Source organism: Bos taurus, chromosome 11, assembly GCF_002263795.3.
Source record: "Bos taurus isolate L1 Dominette 01449 registration number 42190680 breed Hereford chromosome 11, ARS-UCD2.0, whole genome shotgun sequence".
Lineage (NCBI taxonomy): Eukaryota > Metazoa > Chordata > Mammalia > Artiodactyla > Bovidae > Bos > Bos taurus.
Genome location: NC_037338.1, coordinates 18,530,059 through 18,556,972, shown reverse-complemented (window position 1 = coordinate 18,556,972; position 26,914 = coordinate 18,530,059). Strand labels below are relative to the sequence as shown.

The window sequence follows — 26,914 nt, the reverse complement described above, 5'->3', positions numbered from 1 at the left end:
CTTTGACTTTAGGTTCCCACTTAGGGAACTAGAAAGAGCATCTCTCAGATTCTTACAATAAAAAAAAAAAATACACAAATTGGAAATTCATGACTTTTTTTTTTAATCTATTAGAGAATTTGTCACAGGGTAACCACCTGGCCCAGCATCTAAGGAGAGAGAGACCATGACAGGGAGAGACCAGACGTGCGCACCAGCTTACTTGCTATAGACACAAGTGGACACTGGCTAGAATATCTCCACTAGGGGAACAGAGAATTGGTGGAGGCCAAGGATGTGCAGGTGAGAGAGTTCTGAGCCCTAGTGGCCACAGAAATTGGGTGAACCTACAGTCTTTTCCCTGGTAGTTCAGCTGATAAAGAATCCGCCTGCAATACAGGAGACCCTGGTTCCATTCCTGAGTCAGGAAGATCCCCTGGAGAAGGATAGGCTACCTACTCCAGTATTCTTGGATTTCCCTAGTGGCTCAGACAGTAAAATTTCTACCTGCATTGTGGGAGACCTGGGTTTGGCCCCTGGGTTGGGAAGATCCCCTGGAGGAGGGCATGGCCACCCACTCCAGTGTTCCTGCCTGGAGAATTCCCATGGACAGAGGAGCCTGGCTGGCTACAGTCCATGAAGTTACAAAGAGTTGGACACGCCTAAGCGACTAAGTACTGCACAGTCTTTTCAGGATTTTTCTCCACAAACCTACTGAACACTTGCAGAAAAGATTCAAAAGAATCCTAAGAAAGTGTCCAAATATGGAGAGGGAACTGGGAGCTGCTGAAGGATGAGGGATGAATGATGAAGGATGAAGGAGCTGCTGAAGGATGGCCCCAGGATTCCACCTGGACCCCTCTCACCACATTTTCCCCTGGAAATGAAAACTTTAATCTGTAGGGGAAAGGGCAACAAACAGAGGGGCTTATAGTACACTAGGGAAAATCCACTGCAGCTGAGGGAAAGGAAAAAACACCATGCCATTGGGGGAGGGGCAGAAATAGTAGAGATGATGGGCCTGTGACTATATCAGGGGAGGAGCAGAAGTATGGAGATGACCATATCCTTGAGAAGCTACTTTGCTGAGAGTAACTACCAGCCATGACACCCCAGTAACAATGAGCATCCACCTGATGCTAATGCTCAAATGCCATTCTTCAATGAGAGAAATCAGAGTTCCTTAGAAAGGTGGTCCATTCCAGAGCAGAAGCAAGGAAAATACAGGATGATCCTGGAGCATTTTGAGGTGTCAAAAAGCACAGAAGTGAGAAAAAATTAGTTTCATTTCAAAAGGGCACCAGAGCCAAAAGAGCTCCTATTGGCCAAATTTGCAGTAACTTAAAAAAATATTTATTTCTATTTGGCTGTGCCGGGTCTTCGTTGCTGTGTAGGCTTTTCTCTGTTGTGGTGAGTGGGGCTACTCTTCGTTGCAGTGCATGGACTTCCCACTGTGGTGGCTTCTCCTGTTGTCGAGCACGGGCTTTAGGACTTTCAGGCTTCAGTAGCTGCGTGAGTGGGCTCAGCAGTTGCGGTTCCCAGGCTCTCCAGCATAGGCTCAATAGTTGTGGTGCACGGGCTCAGTTGCTCTGTGGCACATGGGATCTTCCTGGATCAGGGATCAAACTGGCATCTCCTGCATTAACAGGTGGATTCTTTACTACTGAGCTATCAGGGAAGCCCCACATTTGTAATAATTTGAGAAATGAAATAAATAATGATAGTATTGGATCATAACCCAAAGAATGAAGTAAATATCCGTGAGTCTATACTGATATAAATAAATAACTGAATAAGTATATAAAGGGAGAAGGCATAAATTGTCCTTTTAGAACAATTTGAAATAATAAATGTTGAAGGATTAAGGGAAGTAGAAAAATCACCATTAGAACACAAAAAATTCACAGTAAAAATTGTTGCAGTCAAGTTTCACTGATGGGTAGTAAAAATCAGTGAATGAATGTTTAAGGAGAAACAGAATATTTATTGCATCTCAAAATATCTTCCTCTAAATGTTTTTTACTTTAAAGGGAAAGATAGTAACTTTAGAGTGCAGATATCTGGAAAATCCACCTTAGCCAAGTGATCTCCAGTAATTTGCACCAACATCACGCGGTCCCTGATATGATTCACTGAAAGGAGCACCTTTTCTTAAGTGGTATTCTTCCAGATGGAGCACGGCCTCAATCTAATCATACTGTATATCTTAGCATCTCTGTCTACATAAAATGTATGTCTAAGCCTCTTACAAGCTATTTGAAGATAAGGATGCCAAGGGTTTTTGTTGTTTTCAGTGCTTCTAAAAAGGACATAAAATGCAATATAGGCAAAGCTTTAGAAGGAAAAAAGGACTATCCATAATGCTAATATAATGCTACTTTTTGAATATGACATGCAGTTCTGAGTGTCCTTGCTCCCAAGATAAAAGAGAATCACAAGGAATAAACACCAAACTTCATGAGGCCAAAATTTCTAACCAATATTTTTTCTTTTGCACTACTCTAACCATTTTTTTTTTTGAAAGATGGGAAAAAGGCACCTATAATTCCACTCCTAATCCCTCTTTGAATGTTCATTCTTGCCCTGTTTATATATTTTATGGGCTTCCCTGGTGGCTCAGATGGTAAAGCGTCTGTCTGCAATGCAGGAGACCTGGGTTTGATTCCTGGGTTGGGAAGATACCCTGGAGAAGGAAATGGCAGCCCACTCCAGTATTCTTGCCTGGAAAATCCCATGGACGGCGGAGCCTGGTAGGCTACTGTCCATGGGGTTGCAAAGAGTGAGACACGACTGAGCGAAGGGAACGGAAGGGAAGATACATTTTATACACCTGCAATCACAGTGTAGATGTCATTTTGTGTTGTTTTACTCACTTATATTGTAAACATTTTCCGTATTTCTATGTAGTTTTCAGAGTTATTATTTTAATGCTTGTATAATGCTCTGTCATGTGGAAATGTCATAATTTACTCATACATTTCCCTATTGTTGAACATTTAGGCACTTAATGTCTCTTGATGCTAAGTACTGGAAGATTTTTTTATGTAGGGGTTCCCAAAAGGGACATGGGGCAATGAAACAGATAATGTCACTAATGCACTTTTATACAATACAGAAAAGAATTTCATGTGGACATTGCACATAATCATTCTCCATCAGAGGTAAGGACAGGGTCTGAAAATGTAAACCGATGAAGTAAATTTACTGATGGTTCAACTATTGCAGGACGGATTTGCGGGAATTGTGTATTTCTGTTCGCCTTTCAGTGTTTAACACTCCATCTTTCACGTAACTGATGCTGAGTACTTGCATCGGTGTAAATGTACTCCCATCCTCATTATTCCATCTCTGTGTCTGTCTTCACTTTGGAGGAAAATCCACCTCAAAATGACCAAAATGGGTGGGATGGGAGAGGAGGGAGCTCCCAGAGGGAGGGGATATATGTATGCATATAGCTGATTCACTTCATTGTGCAGCAGAAATATACTCCAACAGCAGTAAAAAATGTATTATTTCTAGGCTTTAACAATAGAGTTGTATGGTGGTAAGAAGCAAAGTACTTATAAGCAACAAAGGAAATATGGAAGTGCCTTTGGTTGTAGAGAAGAGGAAAACAAAAACAATCTCAGAGCTACAGCCACAAAGAATAAAAATACTTTTCATTGTGGGGCAAGTAATTCTTTAAGAATCCATGCTTTTCCAGTCCTTCATTCAAAACTAGATGCAAAATAAGCAAGCTTTTCAATATTTTCAAGTTGTTTATGGGGATAATTAGAAATTATTTTAATCTGTTGGGATATGAGAAACTCTCTCAAGTCTAGCAAAAAAAATCTTTGTAAAGAAATCAAGCTTTCTAAAGGGCCAGGTGTCTGCTCATTTATATAAAACTACATGTTTTAAACTCTGAGTTCATCAAGGAGTTTTTAATCTTCACTGGTATGTTTTCCTTTTAAGTATCTTTCCCCTTTCTTTTTGATTATGTTCTTCATGGTTGGAGTGGTGATTAAAATTTTTTTAACAATATTCCAGTTTGGTAAATATTTTCATTTTTTGGTGTTCTAGCCATGAAATTATATTTTCCCCTTCTTTGAAAGTTTTATTTTGCTAAGTCCTAGAATTCACCTGTGAGTCAACTCAAAATTTACATTTCTTTAATATATCCCGAGATGATATGATAATGTCTTGGGCATTCTGTAGTTTCAGTGCTATATATTTGGTGTAAAACTGGTATGAATTCTTTCCATTTATCCTTCGTGTGAGTATGTGAGTTGTTCCATCTAATTACTGATCTTTCATCAACTCTGAAAAATTATCAGCTATTATGCCTTCAAATATTGCTTCTTTATTATTATTTATGTTCCCTCCGTCTGGAACTCTGAGTAAATAAGCATAGAACTTTATCTACTTACTTACTTTTGGCTGCACCGGGTCTTCATTGCCTTGCCCAGTCTTTCTCTAGTTGCAGTGGCTTCCCTTGTTGCAGAGCACAGGCTCTGGGTGCGCCGGCTCCCTTAGTAGCATGCAGGCTCCTCAGTAGGTGCAGCCTGGGGCTCTAGGGTGCATGGGCTTCAGTAGTTTTGGCATACAGGCTCAGTAGTTGTGCCTCCTGGGCCCCAGTCGCTCAGTCATGTCTGACTCTTTGCGGCCCCATGAACTGCAGCATGCCAGGCCTCCCTGTCCATCACCAACTGGCATTGTATACCCAAACCCATGTCCATTGAGTCAGTGATGCCATCCAACCATCTCATCCTCTGTCATCCACTTCTTCTCCTGCCCTCACTCTTTCCCAGCATCAGGGTCTTTTCAAATGAGTCAGCTCTTCGCATCAGGTGGCCAAAGTATTGGAGTTTCAGCTTCAACATCAGTCCTTCCAATGAACAGTCAGGACTGCTCTCCTTTAGGATGGACTGGTTGGCTCTCCTTACAGTCCAAGGGACTCTCAAGAGTCTTCTCCAGCACCACAGCTCAAAACCATCAATTTTTCAGCGCTCAGCTTTCTTTATAGGCCAACTCTCACATCCATACATGACTACTAGAAAAACCATAGCCTTGACTAGATGCACCTTTGTTGAAAAAGTAATGTCTCTGCTTTTGAATATGCTATCTAGGTTGGTCATAACTTTCCTTCCAAGGAGTAAGTGTCTTTTAATTTTGTGGCTGCAGTCACCATCTCCAGTGATTTTGGAGCCCAATAAAAAAAAAAATAAAAATTTTGTTTCCACTGTTTCCCCATCTATTTGCCATGAAGTGATGGGACCGGATGCCATGATCTTAGTTTTCTGAATGTTGAACTTTAAGTCAAGTTTTTCACTCTCCTCTTTCACTTTCATCCAGAGGCTCTTTAGTTCTTCACTTTCTGTCATAAGGGTTGTGCCATCTGCATATCTGAGGTTATTGATATTTCTCTCTACAATCTTGATTCCAGCTTGTGCTTCTTCCAGCCCAGCATTTCTCATGATGTACTCTGCATATAAGTTAAATAAGCAGGGTGACAATATACAGCCTTGATGTACTCCTTTTCCTATTTGGAACCAGTCTGTTGTTCCATGTCCAGTTCTAACTGTTGCTTCCTGACCTGCATATAGGTTTCTCAAGAGGCAGGTCAGGTGGTCTGGTATTCCATCTCTTTCAGAATTTTCCATAGTGTATTGTGATCCACACAGTCAAAGGCTTTTGGCATAGTCAATAAAGCAGAAATAGATGTTTTTCTGGAACTCTCTTGCTTTTTTGATGATCAAACGGATTTTGGCAATTTGATCTCTGGTTCCTCTACCTTTTCTAAAACCAGCTTGAACACCTGGAAGTTCACGGTTCACATATTGCTGAAGCCTGGCTTGGAAAATGTTAAGCATTACTTTACTAGCATGTGAGATGAGTGCAATTGTGTGGTAGTTTGAGCAATCTTTGGCATTGCCTTTCTTTGGGATTGGAATGAAAACTGACCTTTTCCAGTCCTGTGGCCACTGCTGTTTTCCAAATTTGCTGGCATATTGAGTGCAGCACTTTCACAGCATCATCTTTCAGGTTTTGAAATAGCTCAACTGGAATTCCATCACCTTCACTAGCTTTGTTCATAGTGATGCTTCCTAAAGGCCATTTGACTTCACATTCCAAGATGTCTGGCTCTAGGTGAGTGTGAGCGATCACACCATCATGATTATCTGAGTCATGAAGATCTTTTTTGTACAGTTCTTCTGTGTATTCTTGCCACCTCTTCTTATTATCTGCTGCTTTAGCACATGGGCTTCAGTGGCTGGAGCATGTAGGCCATGTATTTGAGATTCGTGTCCTCTCTAGAGCATGGACTCAATAGTTGTAGTGCACAGGCTTAGTTGCTCTGTGGCATGTGGAATCCTCCTGGACCAGGGATTGAACCCATGTCCCCTGCATTGGCGGGTAAATTCTTATCCACTGTGCCACCAGGGAAGTCCAAGCGTAGAACATTTTTATCTGCCCTTTATGTCTTTGAACTCTTCTTTCAAATTTCCCAACTCTTTTATCTGTGGATAATTTCTTGACATCTATATTCTAGGCCACCAATTCTTTTCTCAGTTGTGTATATTGTGCTAATCTTTCCACACAATTTTATTATTTTTAAAAAATTTTATTCTTAATTATTATATTTTATTATTTACTTATGTATAATTATAATTTATGTTTATCTTGTTTTGCCATTTTCCTGAACCAATTTGTTTGAAAAATCTCTGTGTGTGGGCTATGTTATTACTTTAACTATTAATAATCTGGCTTCCTAAGTAAGTGTATATAAAATAAAAATATTTTAAGAAAATGAGAACAAATAATTCTTTAGTCTTGAGCCATGAAATATCTAGAATATATTTGTAAAAAGAAAAGCATTTGTTGTTTATCTGAAGTTCAAATTAAACTGGGTATTTCATATTTTCATTTGTTAAATCTGGCAACCCTAGGAAATGTTGAGGAATAATATGCTGAGTAATGTGACATTCCTTACAATAAAATCAAGGGCATACTTTGCCAGTTTGCAGTACTCAGGTCCTGTAGAATCTAGATATTTTGCCAATAGTATGTCCCAGTTCTTCAGGTATCCCTTGATTCATAAGCATGGAAATGTTAGGCCAGGTACCTGACTTTCTCCCAAATCATACACTTGTCATAAATCATGTATAACCTGAACATATTCTCATGCTTCTAAAGAACTCACTTGCCTTTTTTTTTTTAATTTTTTTATAAAAATTAATTTTTATAAAATTATTTATATATTTTTTATTTTTATTTAAAAAAAATAAAAAAAAAAGAATAAGAAGACAATACAAAGCAAAAGTAGGCAAAGGACCTAAACAGACATCCTCCCTACAAAAGATATCCAAATGGCCAATAAGCACAAAAAGATGGTCAATGTAATTAGCCATTAGGAAAAAGAAAATCTAACCCACAAATTTGAGCTCACTGGGGTGACTATAACTAAAACGACAGGTAATACCAAGTGTTGGTAAGAATGTGGAGAAACTGGAACTCTGATACATTACTAGTGGGAATGTAAAATTGGGCAGTCATTTTGGAAAATGGACTGACATTTCCTCAAGTGGTTACACATAGGGTTACTATAGGACCCAGCAATTCTATTCCTTAGGTATATACCCAAGAGGAAGGAAAACATATGTCCATGTGAAAACTTGTATATGAATGTTTATAGCATTGTTATTCGTAGTAGTCAAAAGGTAGAAACAATCCAGATGCCTTTCAACTGTTGAATGGATAAGCAAAATAAGATACATCTATACATGGACTAGTATTCAGCCATAAAAAGAAATGAAGTACTGATTCACGTTACAACTTGGATGTACCTTAAAAACAGTATGTTAAATGAAAGAAGCCAGTCACAAAAGACCAAAAAAAAAAAAAAAAAGAACTCACTTGCCAGCTTAATGGCTTGTTTCCGACAGTTTTGCAATGCAAGATTCAATTAATACCTTATTAGAAACATGACAAATTATTACTTGTCATAGATCTTTCCAGTGGGTTGCAAACTGTCACAGTCATAAATGTGAAAAAGCTGTGATCCTTGTAGCACTGACTTTCATGCTGTGGTTTTTTGAGTCCCAGGGATCCGGTGAGATGTTTCTAAGCCCACCATGAGGGTAAAGATTCAGTCTCTGAATCCAGGTTGCTCAGTTTTTATCTGTAATCTACACCTGGGTTCTCTACATATTGCATTTGAATAAAGTGTTCTGATGTTAATACACGATTTGAAAACTGATAATTTGGAGGCATATAGGCTTTGTTGTGAGAAAAACTTGCATTTACTCTGGTTTTGGCACTTATATTCTATGCAAACAGTGACTGTTTACTTAACCTCTTTAAACCTATTTCTCAAATGAGAAGAATGATAATAAAAACTTTCCTCATTGGTCTTTTTATTTTTTTTTTCTTTTTGTTGCTTTAAGAACACTTAGCATGAGGTCTACCTCTTTAAAAACTTTTAAATGCACAATACGGTATTGTCAACTACAGACATTATGGTGTACAATGGATCTCTAGAACTTACTCATCTTGCATGTAGGAGACATCACACTTACTCCCAATGAAGAGTGATTCCCCACTTTTCTCTCCCCCAGCCTCTGACAGCGGCCATTGTACTCTCTGTTTCTGTGGGTCTATTTTAGATATCTCGTATAAGTGGAATCATGCAGGGTATGTCTTCTGCGACTGGTTTATTTCACTTAGTATGTCCTTCACGTTCACCCATGTTGTTGCATAAGGCAGAATTTCCTTTTTTTTTAAAGACTGAATGATATTCTATTGTATATATATGCCATATCTTATTTATCCGTGCATTCGTTGATGAACATTTAGGTTGTTTCTGTATCATGGCTCTTGCGAAATAGTGTTGCAATGGACATGGAAGTGCAGATAGCTCTTCACGATCTTGATTTTAATTCCTTTGACTGTGTACCCAGAAGTGGGGTTGCTAGACTATATGGTAGAAAAAATGAGATAATTCATTTAAAATATTTAGAATAGCAGCTGGTACATAGTAAATAAATAATAAATATTAGCTACTATAATTATTTTATGTTAAAAGTAATCTTTGATTCATTTAATAATTTGTTGAACTAATATTCAATTAATTATAGTGTCTATTTTGAGCCAGTAATGAATATACTTTTTCTCATGTAGTCTTCACAAATGCATGCTGAGGTAATTTCATCCTCATCCTATGGGGAGGAAATTGAGACCTGGGCAGACTGGTGAGCTGGCATGTTCATTCAGCTGTAAGTAGCAGACTGGAGTTTTAAAACTGGGTGGCCTGAGTTCAAGTATAATATTTTTCTTATTAAACCCTAACTATCTCCTCCAGAGTCAACAGGGAGCACACTAATCATGTGATTTATGATGTCATTTAGATTTTTAGATCTATGGATTTTGTAGTCTTGCGGAGAAGTTGTATTATTAAATGATTGCCCAGTGTCTTCTTTCTAAGCATCAATATTAATGTGATTAATATAAGTCATCAGAAAAATTTTGAGGGCCTTGGTGTCAGGTGCTCTCTGATTACTTCCTTCCTGGATTCTGGAGGACTGTTATTTGCTGCATTAATTCATGCAGACTTCAGGAGTGGAAAACAAATTCTTTGTTACCTCACCATTTGAATGGCCTTGCTTTACTTTCCACAGTTATTTCTGTAGGTTAATGATATCAAAGAGCATTTTGTAGTAGAAAAATAAACTGCTTCTGATAAATATATCATCACGGCAAATCATACCTTCTTTTTATACTGCTGAAATACACAAATGCCTTTTTTCCAAATATAAAAATATTTTCCAATTATCTAATACCATAACAGGTTATTTCAGTCATTAGGAATGGCAACCCAGAGTCACTTCATCAGGGATTTTTTGTCTGCTGGTGAACTGGCATCAATTTGAAATTTTCTTTCTTCCACTGAATTTGCATATCCCAATGAGTGGTTAATATAACAGTCGTCTCCTCTCTCTTTAGTTCCTATAACATTGTTGCAGTGCATGAAGCGTCATTTGTGTCTGGTGCTTTACACAGATTAATTCACTTAACTTTTATTACAACTCAGCAAGGTAGGTCTTATTCCATCTTAAAGATGAGGAAACTCAAGCTGAGGGAGTTAAAACTGCTCACTTAAAGTTTCACTACCTGTACATGAAGCAGTTAGAATTGATTCTCAGACTTTTTTCAGTTCTAAAGCTGAAGATCCTTCCTGATGTAAATACAAATGAACTCGAATATTAAACAATTTCACAAATGATATACATGGCCACAAGTATATAGGAAAGCACCACTTAGGTGCAGTGGAAATCAGTGTGATAAACATAGTAACAGTGAACAGTTTTTGAGGGTTTATCATGAGCTAAGCATTGCGTAACATAGTACAGATACTAACTAACCTTAAAAGCCCGTAAGGTATTTTTTTATACCCAAATTACATGTGAGACAACTGAGGTGTAGATAATTAGGTCACTGTGATGACATTCTGGGCTTCCCTGGTGGCTCAGGTGGTAAAGAATCTGCCTGCAGTACAGGAAACCTGGATTCTATCCCTGGCTCTGGAAGATCCCCTCGGGAAGGGAGTGGCTACCCACTCCACTGTTCTTGCCTGGAGAATTCCATGGACAGAGGAGCCTGGTGAGGTATAGTCTATGGGGTTGCAGAGGGTTGGACATGACTGAACAATAAACACACACACACAACATTCCACATTTATTAAGTGCAGGAAACCTTGGGTTTTGATGTGATTCTGTGTCATCAAAGGCCTTGTTTTCACTCCTGGATGATCCTAAATTTTGGTTCTAATAATTCTTGTCCTTAATTAATATCTTGCCAGGTCCTGAATCTATGCCATATTTTATATATTGACAGAAACTGTGTATTGATTTAGCCTGAAGGGTGAAGTCTGGTTTCTAATTGAGGCTTCCCTTGTATCTCCTGGAAATAAGAAAATTATTCTATGCTTAACCCATTATCTTTGCTGCATGGCTTGTAAATAAGGCTTAGTTTTAGCTTGGAAAATGTATTTTTCTATCATTTTAAAATAATCTTGATTATATTTTTAGAAATACAGGTTATTTTCCAAATACTTTTAATTTTATTACTATGCATTATTTATAATTTTTTTTTGGAAAAAGCTCTTTGTGGGAAACCTATATTTTAAAACTAGATTTTTGTCATGATTTTTTAAAATACAAACCATTAAATTCCTATTCTATTACAAATCTTTTAACCACTTTCTATATCTTATTTTCAATTTTCTTTTGTTTTAGCTATTAAAAAATTGAATGTCTTTATGTATTAAATACTGTGTCAGGTATTTTTAATGAGCTTTTAACAACACTGTCCACAGTTGATGCTTTCACTGTACTTTAAATTACTTATCTTTGGGATCTACCCCTAATGATCAAGGGATTTCATAATAGCAAGGCTCTTGTTTAAATAAAAATATCTCAAAATAACAATAACTCTGACTTATGTAGTGTTTCTGTAAGTTGTGCCAGGTACTATTCTAAGTGGTTTATACATACTGACTCATCCTCAACACAGAATATGACAGATGGAGAAAGAAAGGTACAGGGAAGTTAGTGGCTGCCAAGGCATGTGGTGAATGAGGGTAGGCTGGGTTTGAAACAAGACGGGCATCCTCAGGACTCTGCCCTCAACCATTCATCCTATAGTAATGAAACCAAGTAATTGAAAGCATTAAAATCTGTTCATGATGTTTCCAGATTGTCAAAGGATAAATCTTGTAGAATCCAGTTTATCATTATAGCACCAATAAATCATTCATCCATTGAACGAATGTTTATTGAGCTCCTGCTGTGTGCTTGTTGCTGTGTGAGGCATGTGTGCATGTCAAACCCATGTCTCTTATGTCTCCTGCGTTGGCAGGTGGGTTCTTTATCACTAGCAACACTTGGGAAGCCCTGTGTGAGTCATAGATGGTGTAAATGAATAGAATCCCTGATTTCATGGAAGACTCAGCCTGTTTAGGGACACTGACTTTTAAATAAGTTGTTGCAGCCTGATGTGTGATAAGACAAGGATGTTCCCAGGGATGGAAGACTTAGCCATGTCGATGCATCAGGAGGGCTTCTTTGAGGAGGTAACATTCCCACTGAAACTTGAAGGATGAGTTAGAAGTAAGCCAAAGTGAAAGTCTCTCAGTCATGTCCAACTTTTGTGACCCCATGACTATATAGTCTATGGAATTCTCCAGGCCAGAATGCTGGAGTGGTAGCCTCTCCCTTTGCCAGGGGGTCTTCCTAACCCAGGGATTGAACCCAGGCCTCCTACATTTTTTACCAGCTGAGCCACCAAGGAAGCCACCAGGGAAGTAAATCAAGCAAGAGGCAATAGCAACAGTATTTATAGGTGAAGGTAGCAAGCATTGGGAGTAGTTATAAGCTGGAGAGAACCATCTGGAACCAGCGGACAAGGCTCTGTGTGGAGAAACAGGAGAAGTGAGGTTGAAGAGCAGAGCAAGCCAGCTCGTGGGCAGCTCTGAAGCCATGTTGGCAAGCTTCCTCTTTATCTCAGATGCAAAAGGAATTCCCATGGAAGTGTTAAAATGTGGGGAGTGACCTGTTTAGATTTGCATCAGAGAAAGAATGTTCTGGCCAACATGGAGAGTAGATAGAAAGCCTGTGTGTGTGAGGGTCACGTCTCTAGTCAGAGAAGCCAGTTAGGAGGCTGTAGTCTAGTAACAGTGGTGGTCAGGTCTAGAGCATTAGTGGACATGTAGAGAATTGGAGGAGCTTCCCTGGTGACACAGATGGTAAAGAATCTGCCTGCAATGTGGGAGACCTGGGTTTGATCCCTGGGTCAGAGATATCCTCTGGAGAAGGGAATGGCTGCCCACTCCAATATTCTTGCCTGGAGAATTCCATGGACAGAGGAGTCTGGCAGGCTACAGTCTACGAGGTTGTCAAGAGTTGGACATGACTGAGTGCCTTTCACTTTCACACTTTCACTCAGAGAATTGGAAAGATTTAAGAGATACATAGAAGGAAAAATTGGTAGGACTTAACAAATGACTGGATGTGAGAATAAGGAGTTGAGGGTCAGATGTTTCTGGCTCTGGCCAAGAAAATGATGTTCATGCCATTTCCAGAGATAAAGAACCATGCATGCATAGGGTGTGTGCACAGGCTATGGAAGAGGGGTGAAGAAAATTGCATTATCTCCATGTGCTGAGTGTTAGGTGCCTCAGACATCTGAATGTAGATGGTAAGAGCCTACATCAGTGCACAAATGCACAATAGGTGCTTAATAAATATTACTGAGTTGAATGAATGTATGGTTGGCAGTGGGGTGTATGCATTTGGAGCTCAAAATCAGACTTGCAGAGAGAGATAAAATTTCTAAAATGATAGCATATAGATGACAACCAAAGCCTAGATAGTACTGAGATGTGGGAGTGTGACAAGTGAGAAGAGCAGAAGGCTTGGGATTGAGCCTTGGGCAGTGCTAACATTCAATCAAGCACTAGGCTGAGGAAGAGGAGGCTGTGAAGAAGTAGCCAGCAAGAGAGGAGGAATATCACGGGAATGCTGTGCCCAAAAGCAGAGGGAATGGACTGTTTCCGGATGTTAGAGTGTCAAATGCCTCCAGCAGATCAAGCAGCATAAAGATTGAAAAACATCTCTTAGATTTAGAAATAAGAAAGTCACTGATGACCTAGTAGCATCAGAGAGTGATAAAGGCCGAAGCCAGATGGGAGTGGGTTGAGAAAATGAAGACGGAAAATATGGACAACTTGTAAGAGAATATTGGCTTGAATGGAAGAAGAGGTAATAAGAAATAAGATCAGTAAAAATGTTACAACACTTTCATGTTCTTTTCCCCTTTCCCTTCTTGAATAATTCAGTTTTAAAGCTATTGGGTGGGGCTAAAGCAAGAGAGCTACTCACATGAGAGGGTGGCTGGTGGGGGATGCTGGAGCCCAAGTAGGTTGAGGTGTGCACACTTGTGGGGAGTGGGGGTGGAGATGCCTCATTTGTGATGTCCTAAGTTTTCCAGTAGTCATGTATGGATGTGAGAGTTGGACCATAAAGAAGGCTGAGTGCCGAAGAATAGATGCTTTCAAATTATGGTGCTAGAGAAGATAGCAAGGAGATCAAACCAGTCAATCCTAAAGGAAATCAACCCTGAATATTCATTGGAAGGACTAATGCTGAAGCTGAAGCTCCAATACTTTGGCCACCTGATGTGAAGAGATGACTCATTGGAAAGATTGAAGGCAAAAGGAGAAGAGAGTGGCAAAGGGTGAGATGGCTAGATAGCATCACCAACTCAATGGACATGAATTTGAATAAAACCCAGGAGATAGTGAAGGACAGGGAAGCCTGGAATCCTGCAGTCCATGGGGTTGCAAAGGGCCAGACACAGCTTAGGGACTGAACAACAACAAAGCCCAGAGAGAAGAGAGGGCTGAACAGGACGAATTTGCTGAGGAGCGGGCTTCATGGGCTATTGGAACCTGAGCGAGGTTAAGTGGGCATCTTAGTCTGGATTCTCCAGAAAAATGGAATCAATAGGAGATAGAGAAGTAGAGTTGCTGAGAGATATTTACTATAAGGAATCGGTTCATGTAATTAGGAAGCTGAGAAGTCCAAGACATGCAATCAGCAAGCTGGAGACCCAGAAGAGCCAATTGGTATAAGTTTCAGTCCAAGTGTGAATGCAAATCTGGGAGAAGTCCAATGTGCCAGCTAAAAGACAGGGAGGCAGAAAGCAAGAAGTTTTTGCTCAGCCTTTGATTTCATTCAGGCCTTTGACAAACTGGGTGAAGTCCTCCCACAGGGAGGAGGGCAATATGCTTTACTTAGTGAATGAATTCAGTGTTAATCTCATCCAGAAACTCCCTCACAGACACACCCAGGAATAATGTTTAAACAAGTATCTGGGCACCCCAGGGCCCCGTCAAATTCATACGTTAAATCAACATCACAGTTGGTATATCCTCATATATGAGAATATGTCATTATATGTCAATATATGAGGAATTTGAGAGTCCAAGTCAGGTGAGGAGTGTGACTATGTGAGGGGTTGGGGAGAGAAGGCCTAATGTTAGGTGCAGGAACCCACATGAGGTAAGAAGGGCATCTATGAAGTGGGGAGTCTGGTGTAAGTGTCACAGCATGGCAAGGTGAGCATGCTGTCCGCACAGAGGAGTGACTTATGAGTGGGATCAGGGCCCAAGCAGGAGAAGTGGAGTGTTGACACCAGGAAAGGCTCAGCATGTGGTATAGGAACACAGTGATGTGGGGTATGAGGAGGGTGTCATAGAGAGGAGAAGATGGCTGTGGTGCTGGTTTATTGGTTGCACTCAGGAAAGTTTATCAAATGTGTAACATCTCAAACTGGGCCTTTCCCAGTGTGGACATGCTCTTCAGACTTATTTAGCTTCTGATGTCCTATACCAGGCCAGCCATCTGTGCAGACAGCTTTCTTGCTTTGCCTCACCCAATGGTTTTAGGAATGAGCTATTACAAAGGAAAAGGGAAAAGGAAAAGGAAGAAGAAAAGGAAAAGAAAGAATTGAGTTTTTTAAATCAATCTTATTTTTTGTTAACTCTTCACAAATATCCTCCTACAAGCTGTCCATATTTGATGTAAATATGTGTATATGTGTGTTGTTGTTTTTGTTTAGTAGCTAAGTCATGTCCAGCTCTTTGTGACCCCATGGACTGTAGCACAGTAGGCTCCTCTTTGCATGGAATTTTCCAGGCAAGAACACTGGAGTGGGGTGCCATTTCCTACTCCAGCAGATCTTTCCTACTCAAGGGTCAAACCTGTGTCTCTTGCATGTCTTAGGTTGGCAGCTGGGTTCTTTACCACTGGTGCCATACAGGGATTCATCCCCTAGCTCTCTCCAGGGGAAAGTCTTGGAGCAACAACCCCTACCAGAGCAAGGGGAACATCCAGAATCTGCATCTTGGTCTCTAATACTAGGAACCTGGAAGTGTGGCAGGCTTGGCAGAAAAATCTTTTTTAGAATGGTAGAATCTACATGTAGTAGTCTGCACACAGAAACAAAGACCAGTAAAGGGGAAAAGGCTGAGAACAAAAGAGTAGGAGGTGGGGAATTATACTTAAAAGTCCTCTGAATGCTTTTATGGGGAGACTGGTTTTAAGTTGATGACTGATTGGCAACTCTTGAAACTGATGAAGGCCATATTTAGGTAGTGGAATAGAGTGGTAAAGAACTTGGGCCATGAAGTCAGGATGCCTGAATTTCTGTTCTGGTTCTGTTATGTTTAGACATGATATTGGGAAAGTAACTCAATTTCTCTGCCCCGATTCTTTATATTTAAAATGAGGGATAATAAAAATATCACTTATCAAATGATTAAATGAATCAATACACATAGGAACCCTGGAAAGTGCCTGACTCATGGTATCAATAAATGTTGGCTATTATTTTTTAATGGGCTAATCTATTAATCCAACCAGTCCATCCTAAAGGAGAGCAGTCCCGGGTGTTCATTGGAAGGACTGATGCTGAAGCTGAAACTCCAATACTTTGGCCACCTCATGCGAAGAGTTGACTCACTGGAAAAGACCCTGATGCTGGGAGGGATTGGGGGCAGGAGGAGAAGGGGATGACAGAGGATGAGATGGCTGGATGGCATCACTGACTTGATGGACGTGAGTTTGGGTAAACTCTGGGAGTTGGTGATGGACAGGGAGGCCTGGCGTGCTGAGATTCATGGGGTTGCAAAGAGTCGGACACAACTGAGTGACTGAACTGAATTGAATCTATTAATAGAGGGGTCTGAAAAGCCTTTTCAGTAGTTAAAGTGAGAGACAATGAGCACTTGAACCAAGATGGGGACTAAATTTTTGTGCTAAGAAGGGGCTAAATTTGAGATGTATGAGGAGCTGAACATGGGGAGACTTGGTAATTGGATTGGAGTAAGGGAGCGGTTTTGTGGAACCTGATGTGTGGCATTGCCACTCGTTAAAATGGGAGATGGTGAGCTGAAGACCCAAATTCAATTTGATGTGTTAAGACTCAAGTGTAAAGGTAGAGATGCCCCACAAATAGTTGTGTATCTGAGTCTGAATTCTGGAGAGAAGTAATGAGCTATGGCCTATAGCTAAACCATGAGACTTGAGGGCATTGGGCAGAAAGTAGAGCTGAAGATTTGAGGTATGTGAGATCAGTTTGGCACAGATTCTGTAAAAAAGAAAACTCAAAATAAACAAAAAAGCCGTGTAGGGGGCAGTTGTGGGTTAGGATGAGTTAGAACTCTAATTCATGCCAAAGGACAGATGGTGTTCCAATTCTGATGATGGTAAGGTAGCCTGAGAGTGAAAAGGAACGTCTTCAATACATAGTGAGAGAGTTTAGGAAAGTTAGATACAGTTTTCATCAGCTTATCCCAAACACTAAGGCTTTATAATTGATTATGTTCACACAAGATGGCCATAATGTTTTTCATTGACTCATTTTGCCCAGAGTTAGACAGAAAGTCAGACTGGGCAGACCCATTGTTGCAATCAACATGGCTAATGTTTGATCCCATCTTTGGTTGATAGTTATGCCTCAAAAGTCCTGGCCAGGCACCCCTATGTGGCACTGTGCCTTCCTAGTAGATGGGAATGAGGGTAGTTATTCAATGACTTGGTATATGCATCAATTTTAATGATTAAAACAGGATTTTCTGTGCAGAGTGTCTAGGCATGAGGTTGAAAGGATAAAATGTCATTATATCTGCAGCATGGAAATGGATTAGTGCTGAAAACTTAACCATTACTTGTGCAAGTTAAAAGTTTGTTAAATTTCACTCTGGGTTTGTGTTCATCTGGGAACTTATGATAATGAATCCTTTTCGTCCCAATTTGGCTCTCTAGAGTAAGAATACTTACAAATCCGTTTAATAACCCAGACTGACTTTTATCTTTGAACTGATGAATCAGGTGCAAAAAAGTGGAATGTAGGTCTTTGTGTATGCCTTTCATTACACTGCTTTTGCAGAAGACAGCATAATTTTGGAGCTGTTCTAAATGTAAGGAAGATCTAATGTACAGCATGGTGACTAATAAAACTGTATTATAAAGTTGAAATTTGCTAAAAGGGTAGATCTCAAGTATTCTCATGTCACACCAAAATAATGGTCATTGTGAGTGATGCGTGTGTTAATTAACTTGATTTTGGTAATCATTTCACAATATATACATGCAGTAAGGACCACATTGTATACCTTAAACATATACAGTTTTGTCAAGTATACCTCAATAAAGCTGGAAAATAAAATACAGGTAAGGGGAAATACAAAATTAAAGGAAATATATCAAGGATTTCACTATATAAAACATTTTAAAGCTTAAAATATATAAACAATAATAAAAATTTTCCCACAGAGTGAGAATGCTATGGCCATGTTTACACGTTTAAGGTAAAAATGAGAATTCAAGAAAATTCACAGATAATTTCAGGAAAAGGAATTTTACTAAATTACAGTGATTTTTGGTTAAAATTCTTTATGCATAAGGTTTTCAATGCTTTATTTTGCTTTCAGTATAGTATACTAGCATATATGTATATATATATATATATAATATATATAACTATATGCATGCATGTTGAGTTGCTTCATTGTGTCCAACTTTTTGTGACCCTATGGACTGTAGCCTGCCAGGTCCCTCTGTCCATGGGATTCTCTGGCAAGAATACTGGAGTGGACCGACATGCCCTCCTCCAGGGGAGCTTCCTGACCCCAGGAATTGAACCTGCATCTCTTACGTCTCCTACATTGACAGGCAGATTCTTTGCCACTAGCGCCACCTGGGAAGCCCAGGCATATAGTTATAATGGTGTGTGTGGTAGTGTATATTACTCTGTAACAAATGACTTCATAACTTAGGGCTTGACATAATTGTTTCTTTTGCTCATGACTCTGTGGGTCAGGAAGGACTCTGCTTGGTGGTTCATCTCTGCTGCGTGTGTTGTCTGGCAGGGTGGTTGGGGCTAAGGTATTCACTTCCAAGGTGGCATCATCTCTCATGTCTCATGTCCTCTCTCAGTCTCAGCTTCTTTCTCTCTCTTTCATTACATGGTGAAATTACAGGCTTCAGAGCCTTTCCATGTGACTTGGACTTCTCACAGCATGGTGATGTCACTGTAGTCTCTTGGTTTAAAGAGGCAGGAAACAAATAATTCCTACTTAAGGGTGACACCCGTGCCTGGCACAGCATCAAATCTGTGTTCTATTGGTTGAGGCAGATACAAGGCCTAGTGGATGTAAGACAACTGAGAAATAAATTCCACCTCCTTGCGGGATTGTGACAAGGAAGGAGCATGCATGCATGGGTGATATTGCTGCTGTCATCTTTAAAATATGCAGTAGGCCACAGAGCAGAGCCAGGGAGATGCTGCAAGGATCCAGTGCTGCTCCTAAAGTGTGAGCCACAGACCATCCGTGTTAGAATCTCCTGGAGGGGTGATGATTTAATATGTAGAGATCTGAGCCCCATTCCAGACTTTCCAGATCAGAATCAGAATCTCTGTGAGTGGGATTCTGTGGCTTCAACAAGCCCCCCAGGTGACAGTTACATGTACTAAGGCAGTGGAGAGTATTTCTGAGCCTGCCTCTGGAGACTGAAAGACCTGGATGCAATGTGCCTCCCATCGACTAGCTGTGTGGCCTTGAAAGTGCCTTCATTCTCTTAGGGACAGATTCCTCATCTGAAAATCGTGCCAAGAGATAGTACCCACATCCTGTGTTGTTTCTGAGAACAAAATACATACCACAGAGTCTGGAACATTGTCAGTACATTATTAGTGAATCTTTAGTGAGTTAGTGGGTTTCATTCTCCAAACATGATTCTTCTTTAGTGTGTACTGAGGTTTTATCCACCTAAATGACCTGGACCTGATGTGTGTACGCTTTCTCACTAGAAGCCAACAGATGAACAAGTATGGACTTTCCTGTCTGTTTAGAGTTGAACTGATTCATTTATAATAAAGAACTAACTTACTGAACTGTAAGAAGCATACTAGTTGACAATAACCTTGAAATTGTTTGAAAATTGTTCAGTGAAATAAGTGGGTGCAGTTTGGACAGTAAAACACTCTTGGCATTCCATAATTGGATGAATTTCAAATATGTGTTGACATAGTCCCTGCAAACTCAAGACCTGGTGCTAACATGATGCTAGGACTGAAGCATTTGGTGAGAGAAAAAGGAGGGCTGATGTGACAATTAGCTAGATAAAGAAACCAAAGGCTCAATTTCATATGTTTGTTGACACTTTGTAATAATAGAATTGTAATTTAAAATATTAGGCATGGGCAATTATGAATAAGTTTTGAAAAACCTAATATGTTGTTGGAAAGCGTCATGCTTAGAATGTCAACTGAAGCCTCAGAAAAGGCTCAACATATCTGATTCTCTTCTAGATGTCAGCTGCAATAGATACAAGGCTGTAGCCTCTGAAAACGGGGCACCGTGTGTTCATGACAGGGCAAGAAGTGTTCAGAAGAAGATGGAAAGCACCCAGGGTCTGTTTCCTGTCCCTGCAGAGCACCTGAGGTAAGGGTCTTCTTGAAAAGTCAACATCCTTAAACTCTTGTCCTTAAATGTGTTTTGTATGACTAAGAACAAAATAAGAAAGTGGTCCTGGGAGAGGTCCATTTAGAATGATAGACGGAAATTTCACACACCCTGTGAGTGTTCTGTGTGCTGTTGGTTCTTTTAAAAAAAAATAACCCTCTTATTTATGCAGCATCTGTTCTTCTAAAGCACTTTAGGCTTTGTGGCTAATAGGGATCTATATATACCTATATAACAAATTTCCAAAGTATTCCCAATTTCTATTTCTTTTTTCCCCCCCTAATTTCTATTTCGTTATGGTCCATCATTTGTTTATTCCTTCTCTTCCTTTTCTAATTTTCTGAAACTGCTCCTTATATTTGTGTATTTATCTTCTCTATCCATTTTGTTTTGACCTCCACCCATCCAATTTATTCAACATTTGCCCTCGGAAACAATGACAGTCCGACAACAACCAAAACAATGACGACAAAATCAGTTAATTTTGTTGAGCATTTACAGTGTATCAGATGCTACAACTTCCTTTCTTCCTCTCCTTCCACCAGTGCTTCTCTCCCCATACAGACAAGTATGTCTTTTTTTTTTTTTTTAAATGAGGAAATTCATTTTTTTTAAAAAAGTGTATTTATTTTTGGCTGCACTGGGCCTTTGCTGCTGCACTCAGGTTTTCTCTAGCTGGGACAAGGACGGGCTTCAAGTTGCTGTGCTCAGGCTTCTCACTGTGGTGGCTTCTCTTGTGTGGAACACGGACGCTAGGTGTTCAGGCTTTGATGGTTGTGGCTCCTGGACTCTAGGGGCTCAGCAGTTGTGACACATGGGCTTAGTTGCCCCACAGCATGTGGAATCTTCCCAGAATAGAGATTGAACCCATGTCCCCTGCATTGGCTGGGGGATTCTTAACCACGGATCACCAGGGAAGTCCCAGACACTTTTGTCTTTTACTTTTAACTGTGGAAGTAAATTTTCCTCCTTTTGTGATATATCATATCCTCATCAGAGCCATGAACACAAGTCATGAGTGCACTCTATTATTCTGCTTCAGTATTTAAAATATAGGAGCAATAAGCCATCTTGTAGCAAAGAACAAATCTGCTTGCTATGTACACATCTAATCCCAGGCATCATATCTAACAGTGTCTCTACTTTATTGTTTATTTTATTGTTAATATCTTGTGGCCAGGAAAGGGAGAAGTTTTTTCTTTGGCTTTCTTCCTGCAGAAACAGAGGACCAGAGGCATTAACTAGATAAAATGAAGCTCCTTTTACTTTGCTGAAGCTGAGATGAACGCTCCACGTGCCAGGAAAAGAGGACGTCCAAGTAGTTACAAGATGAAGTGGCCTCAATGAGCACTTGAGCAAAGAGCTCCCTGATGGCCTGTCTGCCATCTCCTGGGCATCCCCAGCTGTCGAGAATTTGTGGGAGGAGAAACTGTGCAGGGAGATGCCCTTCCTTTGTGCCATGTGTCTGAGTGTGGTTGTTTTCATTCCTCCCAAATCAGGCATAACCTGAGAATCATATTGAAGTGCAAATTGCAGAAGTGAGCAGAATGTTGATTCTCTCTGAGAGAGTCCATCCTTGATAATTCTTTCATGTCTAATATTTTTATGAAATCATTGTGGAGCTCGACCATCAAAGTGTATCCTAAAGAAATTTATTTAGATTTCTTCTGTGCAAGTACAAGTTATGAGACTAACAAGAGGTCTTTGTTTACCGAGGTTTTGAAAAATGAAACAGAGGAGGAAATATTTTCAATGATTTTGGATAATGATAAAACTAAACCTATCTAAGAAGTTGTGTTTTCTGTACTGTTGCTGAAGAACCTCCCACTTCTCCACGAAACTTTGATCCTGACTGTCAGGACATGACATAAGCATGACTCAAGCAATTTGTGTTTCAAGAAGACACATAAATTCATCTCTAAAGAGTCAGAAAATGGAAGGAAGCTGCAATGATGGTGGCTTGAATGAAATGAACAAGGAATGATATGGGATGCCTCATAATAGAGTCTAGCTCAGGACTCACCGCTGCCATAATCGATTCCTTTGGAGGCCTTTGAAAGAGCCTTGACTTCAGAGGGAAAGGGAGAAGGAAGGGAGACATAAATTAGCATGAATTACATCAGTTGTTTCCCACCTGTTACCTTGACTCTAGTCAATGAAGCCAATAGTATTACCCAAAATTTGTAGTCAGTGAAGTCACATTGTTGCTAAGTGGTAGAGACAGGATTTGAACTTGCCTCTCTTAAGTGTGTGCTTATTCCACTGCTTGCTGCTTCCCTGAGAAACTATGTGCTTAGAATTTCTTCCTTAAATAATTGGAGCTACTAATAATGTCGAGACAGGTAATTTTCTAGCTCCGATTTGAGCCTAGAGTAGTTCCCCTATCCTTTTTATGTGTGTGACCCAGTGTACCAGGCTTACTCATTATTAGATAAACATTTAAACTGCAGTATATCTTGCCTAATAATGCTAACCCAAACAAACCTGAACTTTTTCCCCCTATGTCTCTAGATGATTATTCTGCTATAGAACTTTCATATGTCTTAAAGACATTATTGGAAGTGGGTATTTGTTGTGCTATTGTTCTAGATATTTTGTTTCACTGGAAATTCCCACCTAGTGGAAACTTAATGGCTCCATCATGTCCTGCAGAAACTGTCAGCTTGCCTATGCAGCCTTCTGCTCTCATGTCAGCGTGGAGTTTCTACTCTTAAAGAGGGGTCATCTTCATTTTGGTCCATTCTGATTCATGATGTAACACCTCAAATAAAGGAGTGTAGCTGTTCATTAGAATCTATGCCAGCCCCTATCCATATCATGTGGATACTTCATAATGATGCTCTGTCACTTAAAATGGGATTTTGCATGAGTGCATCATAGAACTGCATTAACCTGTTGCAAACAGATTATTTTCCTCCAGATTCACAGCCCCCCCCACCCAAAAAAAAGACACAATAAATGACATATTAGATGCCTCGGTACCTTGATTTCATTTTTGGCTTTGTCACAGCTTGCATATGATTATAGATGGCAGAAAATTAAGGTGCCGAGCATTCAATTTTTTGACAGTTATAATCTTACTTGTGTAAGAAAGGCACTTACCAAGAAACCAGCACAGGTCGTTCATTTTCCTTTCCTCTGCATGTCCTGAGAATGAATCAAAGCCCTGGGAGCTAATCTGCAAGGGTAAGAAAACCTGGGCAGCTAAACCTGTTTGCCACATCTATGGAATCTGGACTCTTTGCAGCACCTGATTCTGGAGCTGTAGACGAGTTAATATTAAAAATATGGTGTGATCTGTCAGCCTATGTTGTGATATACTGCTGCTGGAGGAATTGACACACACTCTGAGAGCTTCTTTTCAGGATAAATTCCAGTGACTCTCCTCTATTTTAGCAACTCAACATTCTGCATTTGGACTTAACTGCATCCTTAACCCTCTGCTCTAAATCTTCCTCTTTTCGTGTATTGATACTGTTTCTATTAGGAAAGCATTTCTATCAGATTTTTCTCTCTGGAGGAGATTGTTTTTTTTTTTGCTTCTGCATTATTTCAAACTCATAGATGGGCAGATTCAGAGTCCAGGGAACAATTTGCAGGACTCACTTTCTCTCCTGGTATTAGGTATGATCTAGCTGTGGTTGTATCTACTGCTTTTCTGTAGGTGGTAATAGACACACACCATGAAAAAGTCTAATAAATTTTTGTTTTCAAAAAGATTTCCTGAAAGCTAGTTTCTTACAATATACACAGGGGATCATTCCCTAAATTCAAGGAATCAACATGCTGCCTTTCAAAAACACTTAACCATCTGACCTCTAGTCTCCATCTTTACTCTTTCTTTCCCAATACCCCAATATCTTAATTCAGTATTTGCTGGATCATTGCCATAGCTCCTTATACCTCACTCCTCTTTCAATACTAATTCATTTTCCCTTATTGAAGGTAACTTTCTAAGAAACAAACATGATCACATTAGTTCCCTTGCCTGAAATACTCATGAGTATCCCCTTTGCCTGTAGGATATATTGTGATTTTCATAGCATGACTGTCATCATCTGACCACAGCTTACCTTTCTCTGATTGGTTTATTTGTATTTTTATACCATTTCCTTTAGGTAGCTCTTAGAAATGCATACAATCTAACAAACTAAAAAGGAAAAAAAGGAATCAAATCAAAGGGATTAATGACATTTTATTTTCCTTTTTGCTTTGCCAAGTTTAAGAAATTGCCCTGTTAAAGCAGTGGGAAAATCATTGCTCTATTGATGGAGGCAGCTAAAGGAAATTTTACATGAGTGTTCCATAATGAAGTAGATAGCAGAATTTACTTGTCCATTCTCCCTTCTCAAATCCTATCTTTTCTGACTTGGAATCTATTGATGTTATAACATAGTTTACATACAAATGTTTGTTTTTGTTAGTATAATGTCAACATTAATATGCAGACATTGCTTTTCTAGCAAATGAGGAAAGATATTTTAAAACTTGAAAAGTTTAAAAAGAATTTAGGCAGTGTATTGTTTCCCTTGATCTGGGTTAAGGCAGAACCAGAAATTAGATTAAAGCTTGTGGGTCTGATATAGATGCAGAGAAAATTAAGATGCAGTATTTGATGGGTAGGCATAATCCATATGGAGCAGGGAATTTTAAGTAAAAAGGGAACAGGGAACAGCACAAGCAAATGCATAAAAATTGAAAAACACATTATATGTTTAAATTATGGTGAATAAAAATGTTTGGATAAAAAGGAAATTATATGTCTGGAAATAGAAAGCAATATGGACTGAAAAGGTTTTGAGGACAGGACTGAGGATCTGAAGTGCCAGAGAAACGGGTCTGAACATGACTCAATAGGCAATAGGGTGCTACTGGAAGAGTTTCTACAAATTTTGTTTGAGCTATTTGTACATACAGGGCGAGGTTCTGGGTAGGTTATTGGATATACGGGTTTGTCCTTTCTAGGTTAAATCAAAAAATTTCAAAGTCACCATTTTTGAATTTTGGGGACTTTCCACTATGGAGAGACGTGAAATCTGCAGTTAGACTCCTGAATGAACAAGGTTGGTAACTAAGTGATAAACTTTTAAATTCCAGCTGAGATGATGTGCCCGTGTGACCTTCACCCTCAATCTTGTCTGTGTTTTCATTCATAAAATGAACGGGCGGGAGGGACGTGAGTGGAATATGTGAGCAGGTCACAAAACTACAACTGAGGGGCTTTGCACAACACGAGAAGCTGGTGTCAGAGGCTTCCTGGGAGCTTTCACAGGCAAGCAGAAAAACAAGCCCTTAGAAGCGAGAATATTCTGAAGAAGGAGGAGATCACCAAAGGTGGGAGGCTGAGCAACACTGTGCTCAGGACCTTGACAGCTTTTATAATATATACTGTGTTAACTGGTTAAAAAATAAAAATAATCACTTGTGTTGAAAATTTGGAAATTATAGAATAAGTGTTTAAAAAGAAAATAAAAATCATTTGCAATGTAACCCTCCTATGGTAGCCACTATGAACATTTTGATGTATATATAGACAAGCTTTTTTTCCCTTCCACGCATTGAATGGCATAATCCTGTACATATGCAGGACTTTATAACCTGTCCTCTTCTTTAAAATGTACGAGGATATTTTTCCAGGTAAAACATTTTTTTTTTCCTCTCAGAAATAATGGAATGGAAATCTGAAGTCAGTTTACTTCTGGCATAGGCAACTTAGGGCAAAATGCCATATGATTGCCATTGAGTATTTCATGAAAATTTTACCTTATTATAAAATCACAAGCTGGGGCATACTAACTACACGGATAGAAATCACACTGTGATAAACATAAATTCTTTCACATATTTATTTGCTTCTTTGAGATGAATTCCCAAAAGTAGAATTTATAGGTCAAAAAGTTGTAAACAATTTTAAGTATGTTAATGAATATTTCCAAAATGTTCCCCAGGAGATTTTTGCAATTTACATTCCCCTCTTTCCTATGTACAGGTCAATCTTGAGATTTAAAGGATGATGTCTTAATGGGTTGTTTGATTAACAAGTTCTGTGAATGTGCAATAGCACTGAAATAAACATCAGGCTGAGCTGTTTGCAGTTGCTGGATGTAGATTGCACTCTCATTGATAGCTTAGAAACATTTAAGCAGGTGCTTAATAGATGATAAATAGCATATATCATATCTTTTGATTAAACATAAAATATTTATTATAACTCCTGAAGGTATTGGAAAAATCAGCAAAACATATGAAAATACTTAATCTGGCTAGTTACACATTTATAATGTAAGAGGTACTTTTCATGTGTTTATTAAAGTGGAATCAGATTGCAGAATTCTCAATAATTTAAATGAAATGTTCCCAGGGAAGGTG

The 26,914-nt window shown here is 39.4% G+C and overlaps 1 pseudogene; it reads left to right on the top strand.

Annotated features, from left to right (window-relative positions):
• Window positions 1-26,914, top strand: part of LOC101904376 (small ribosomal subunit protein uS3-like) — a 208,253-nt pseudogene that overhangs the window by 78,594 nt on the left and 102,745 nt on the right.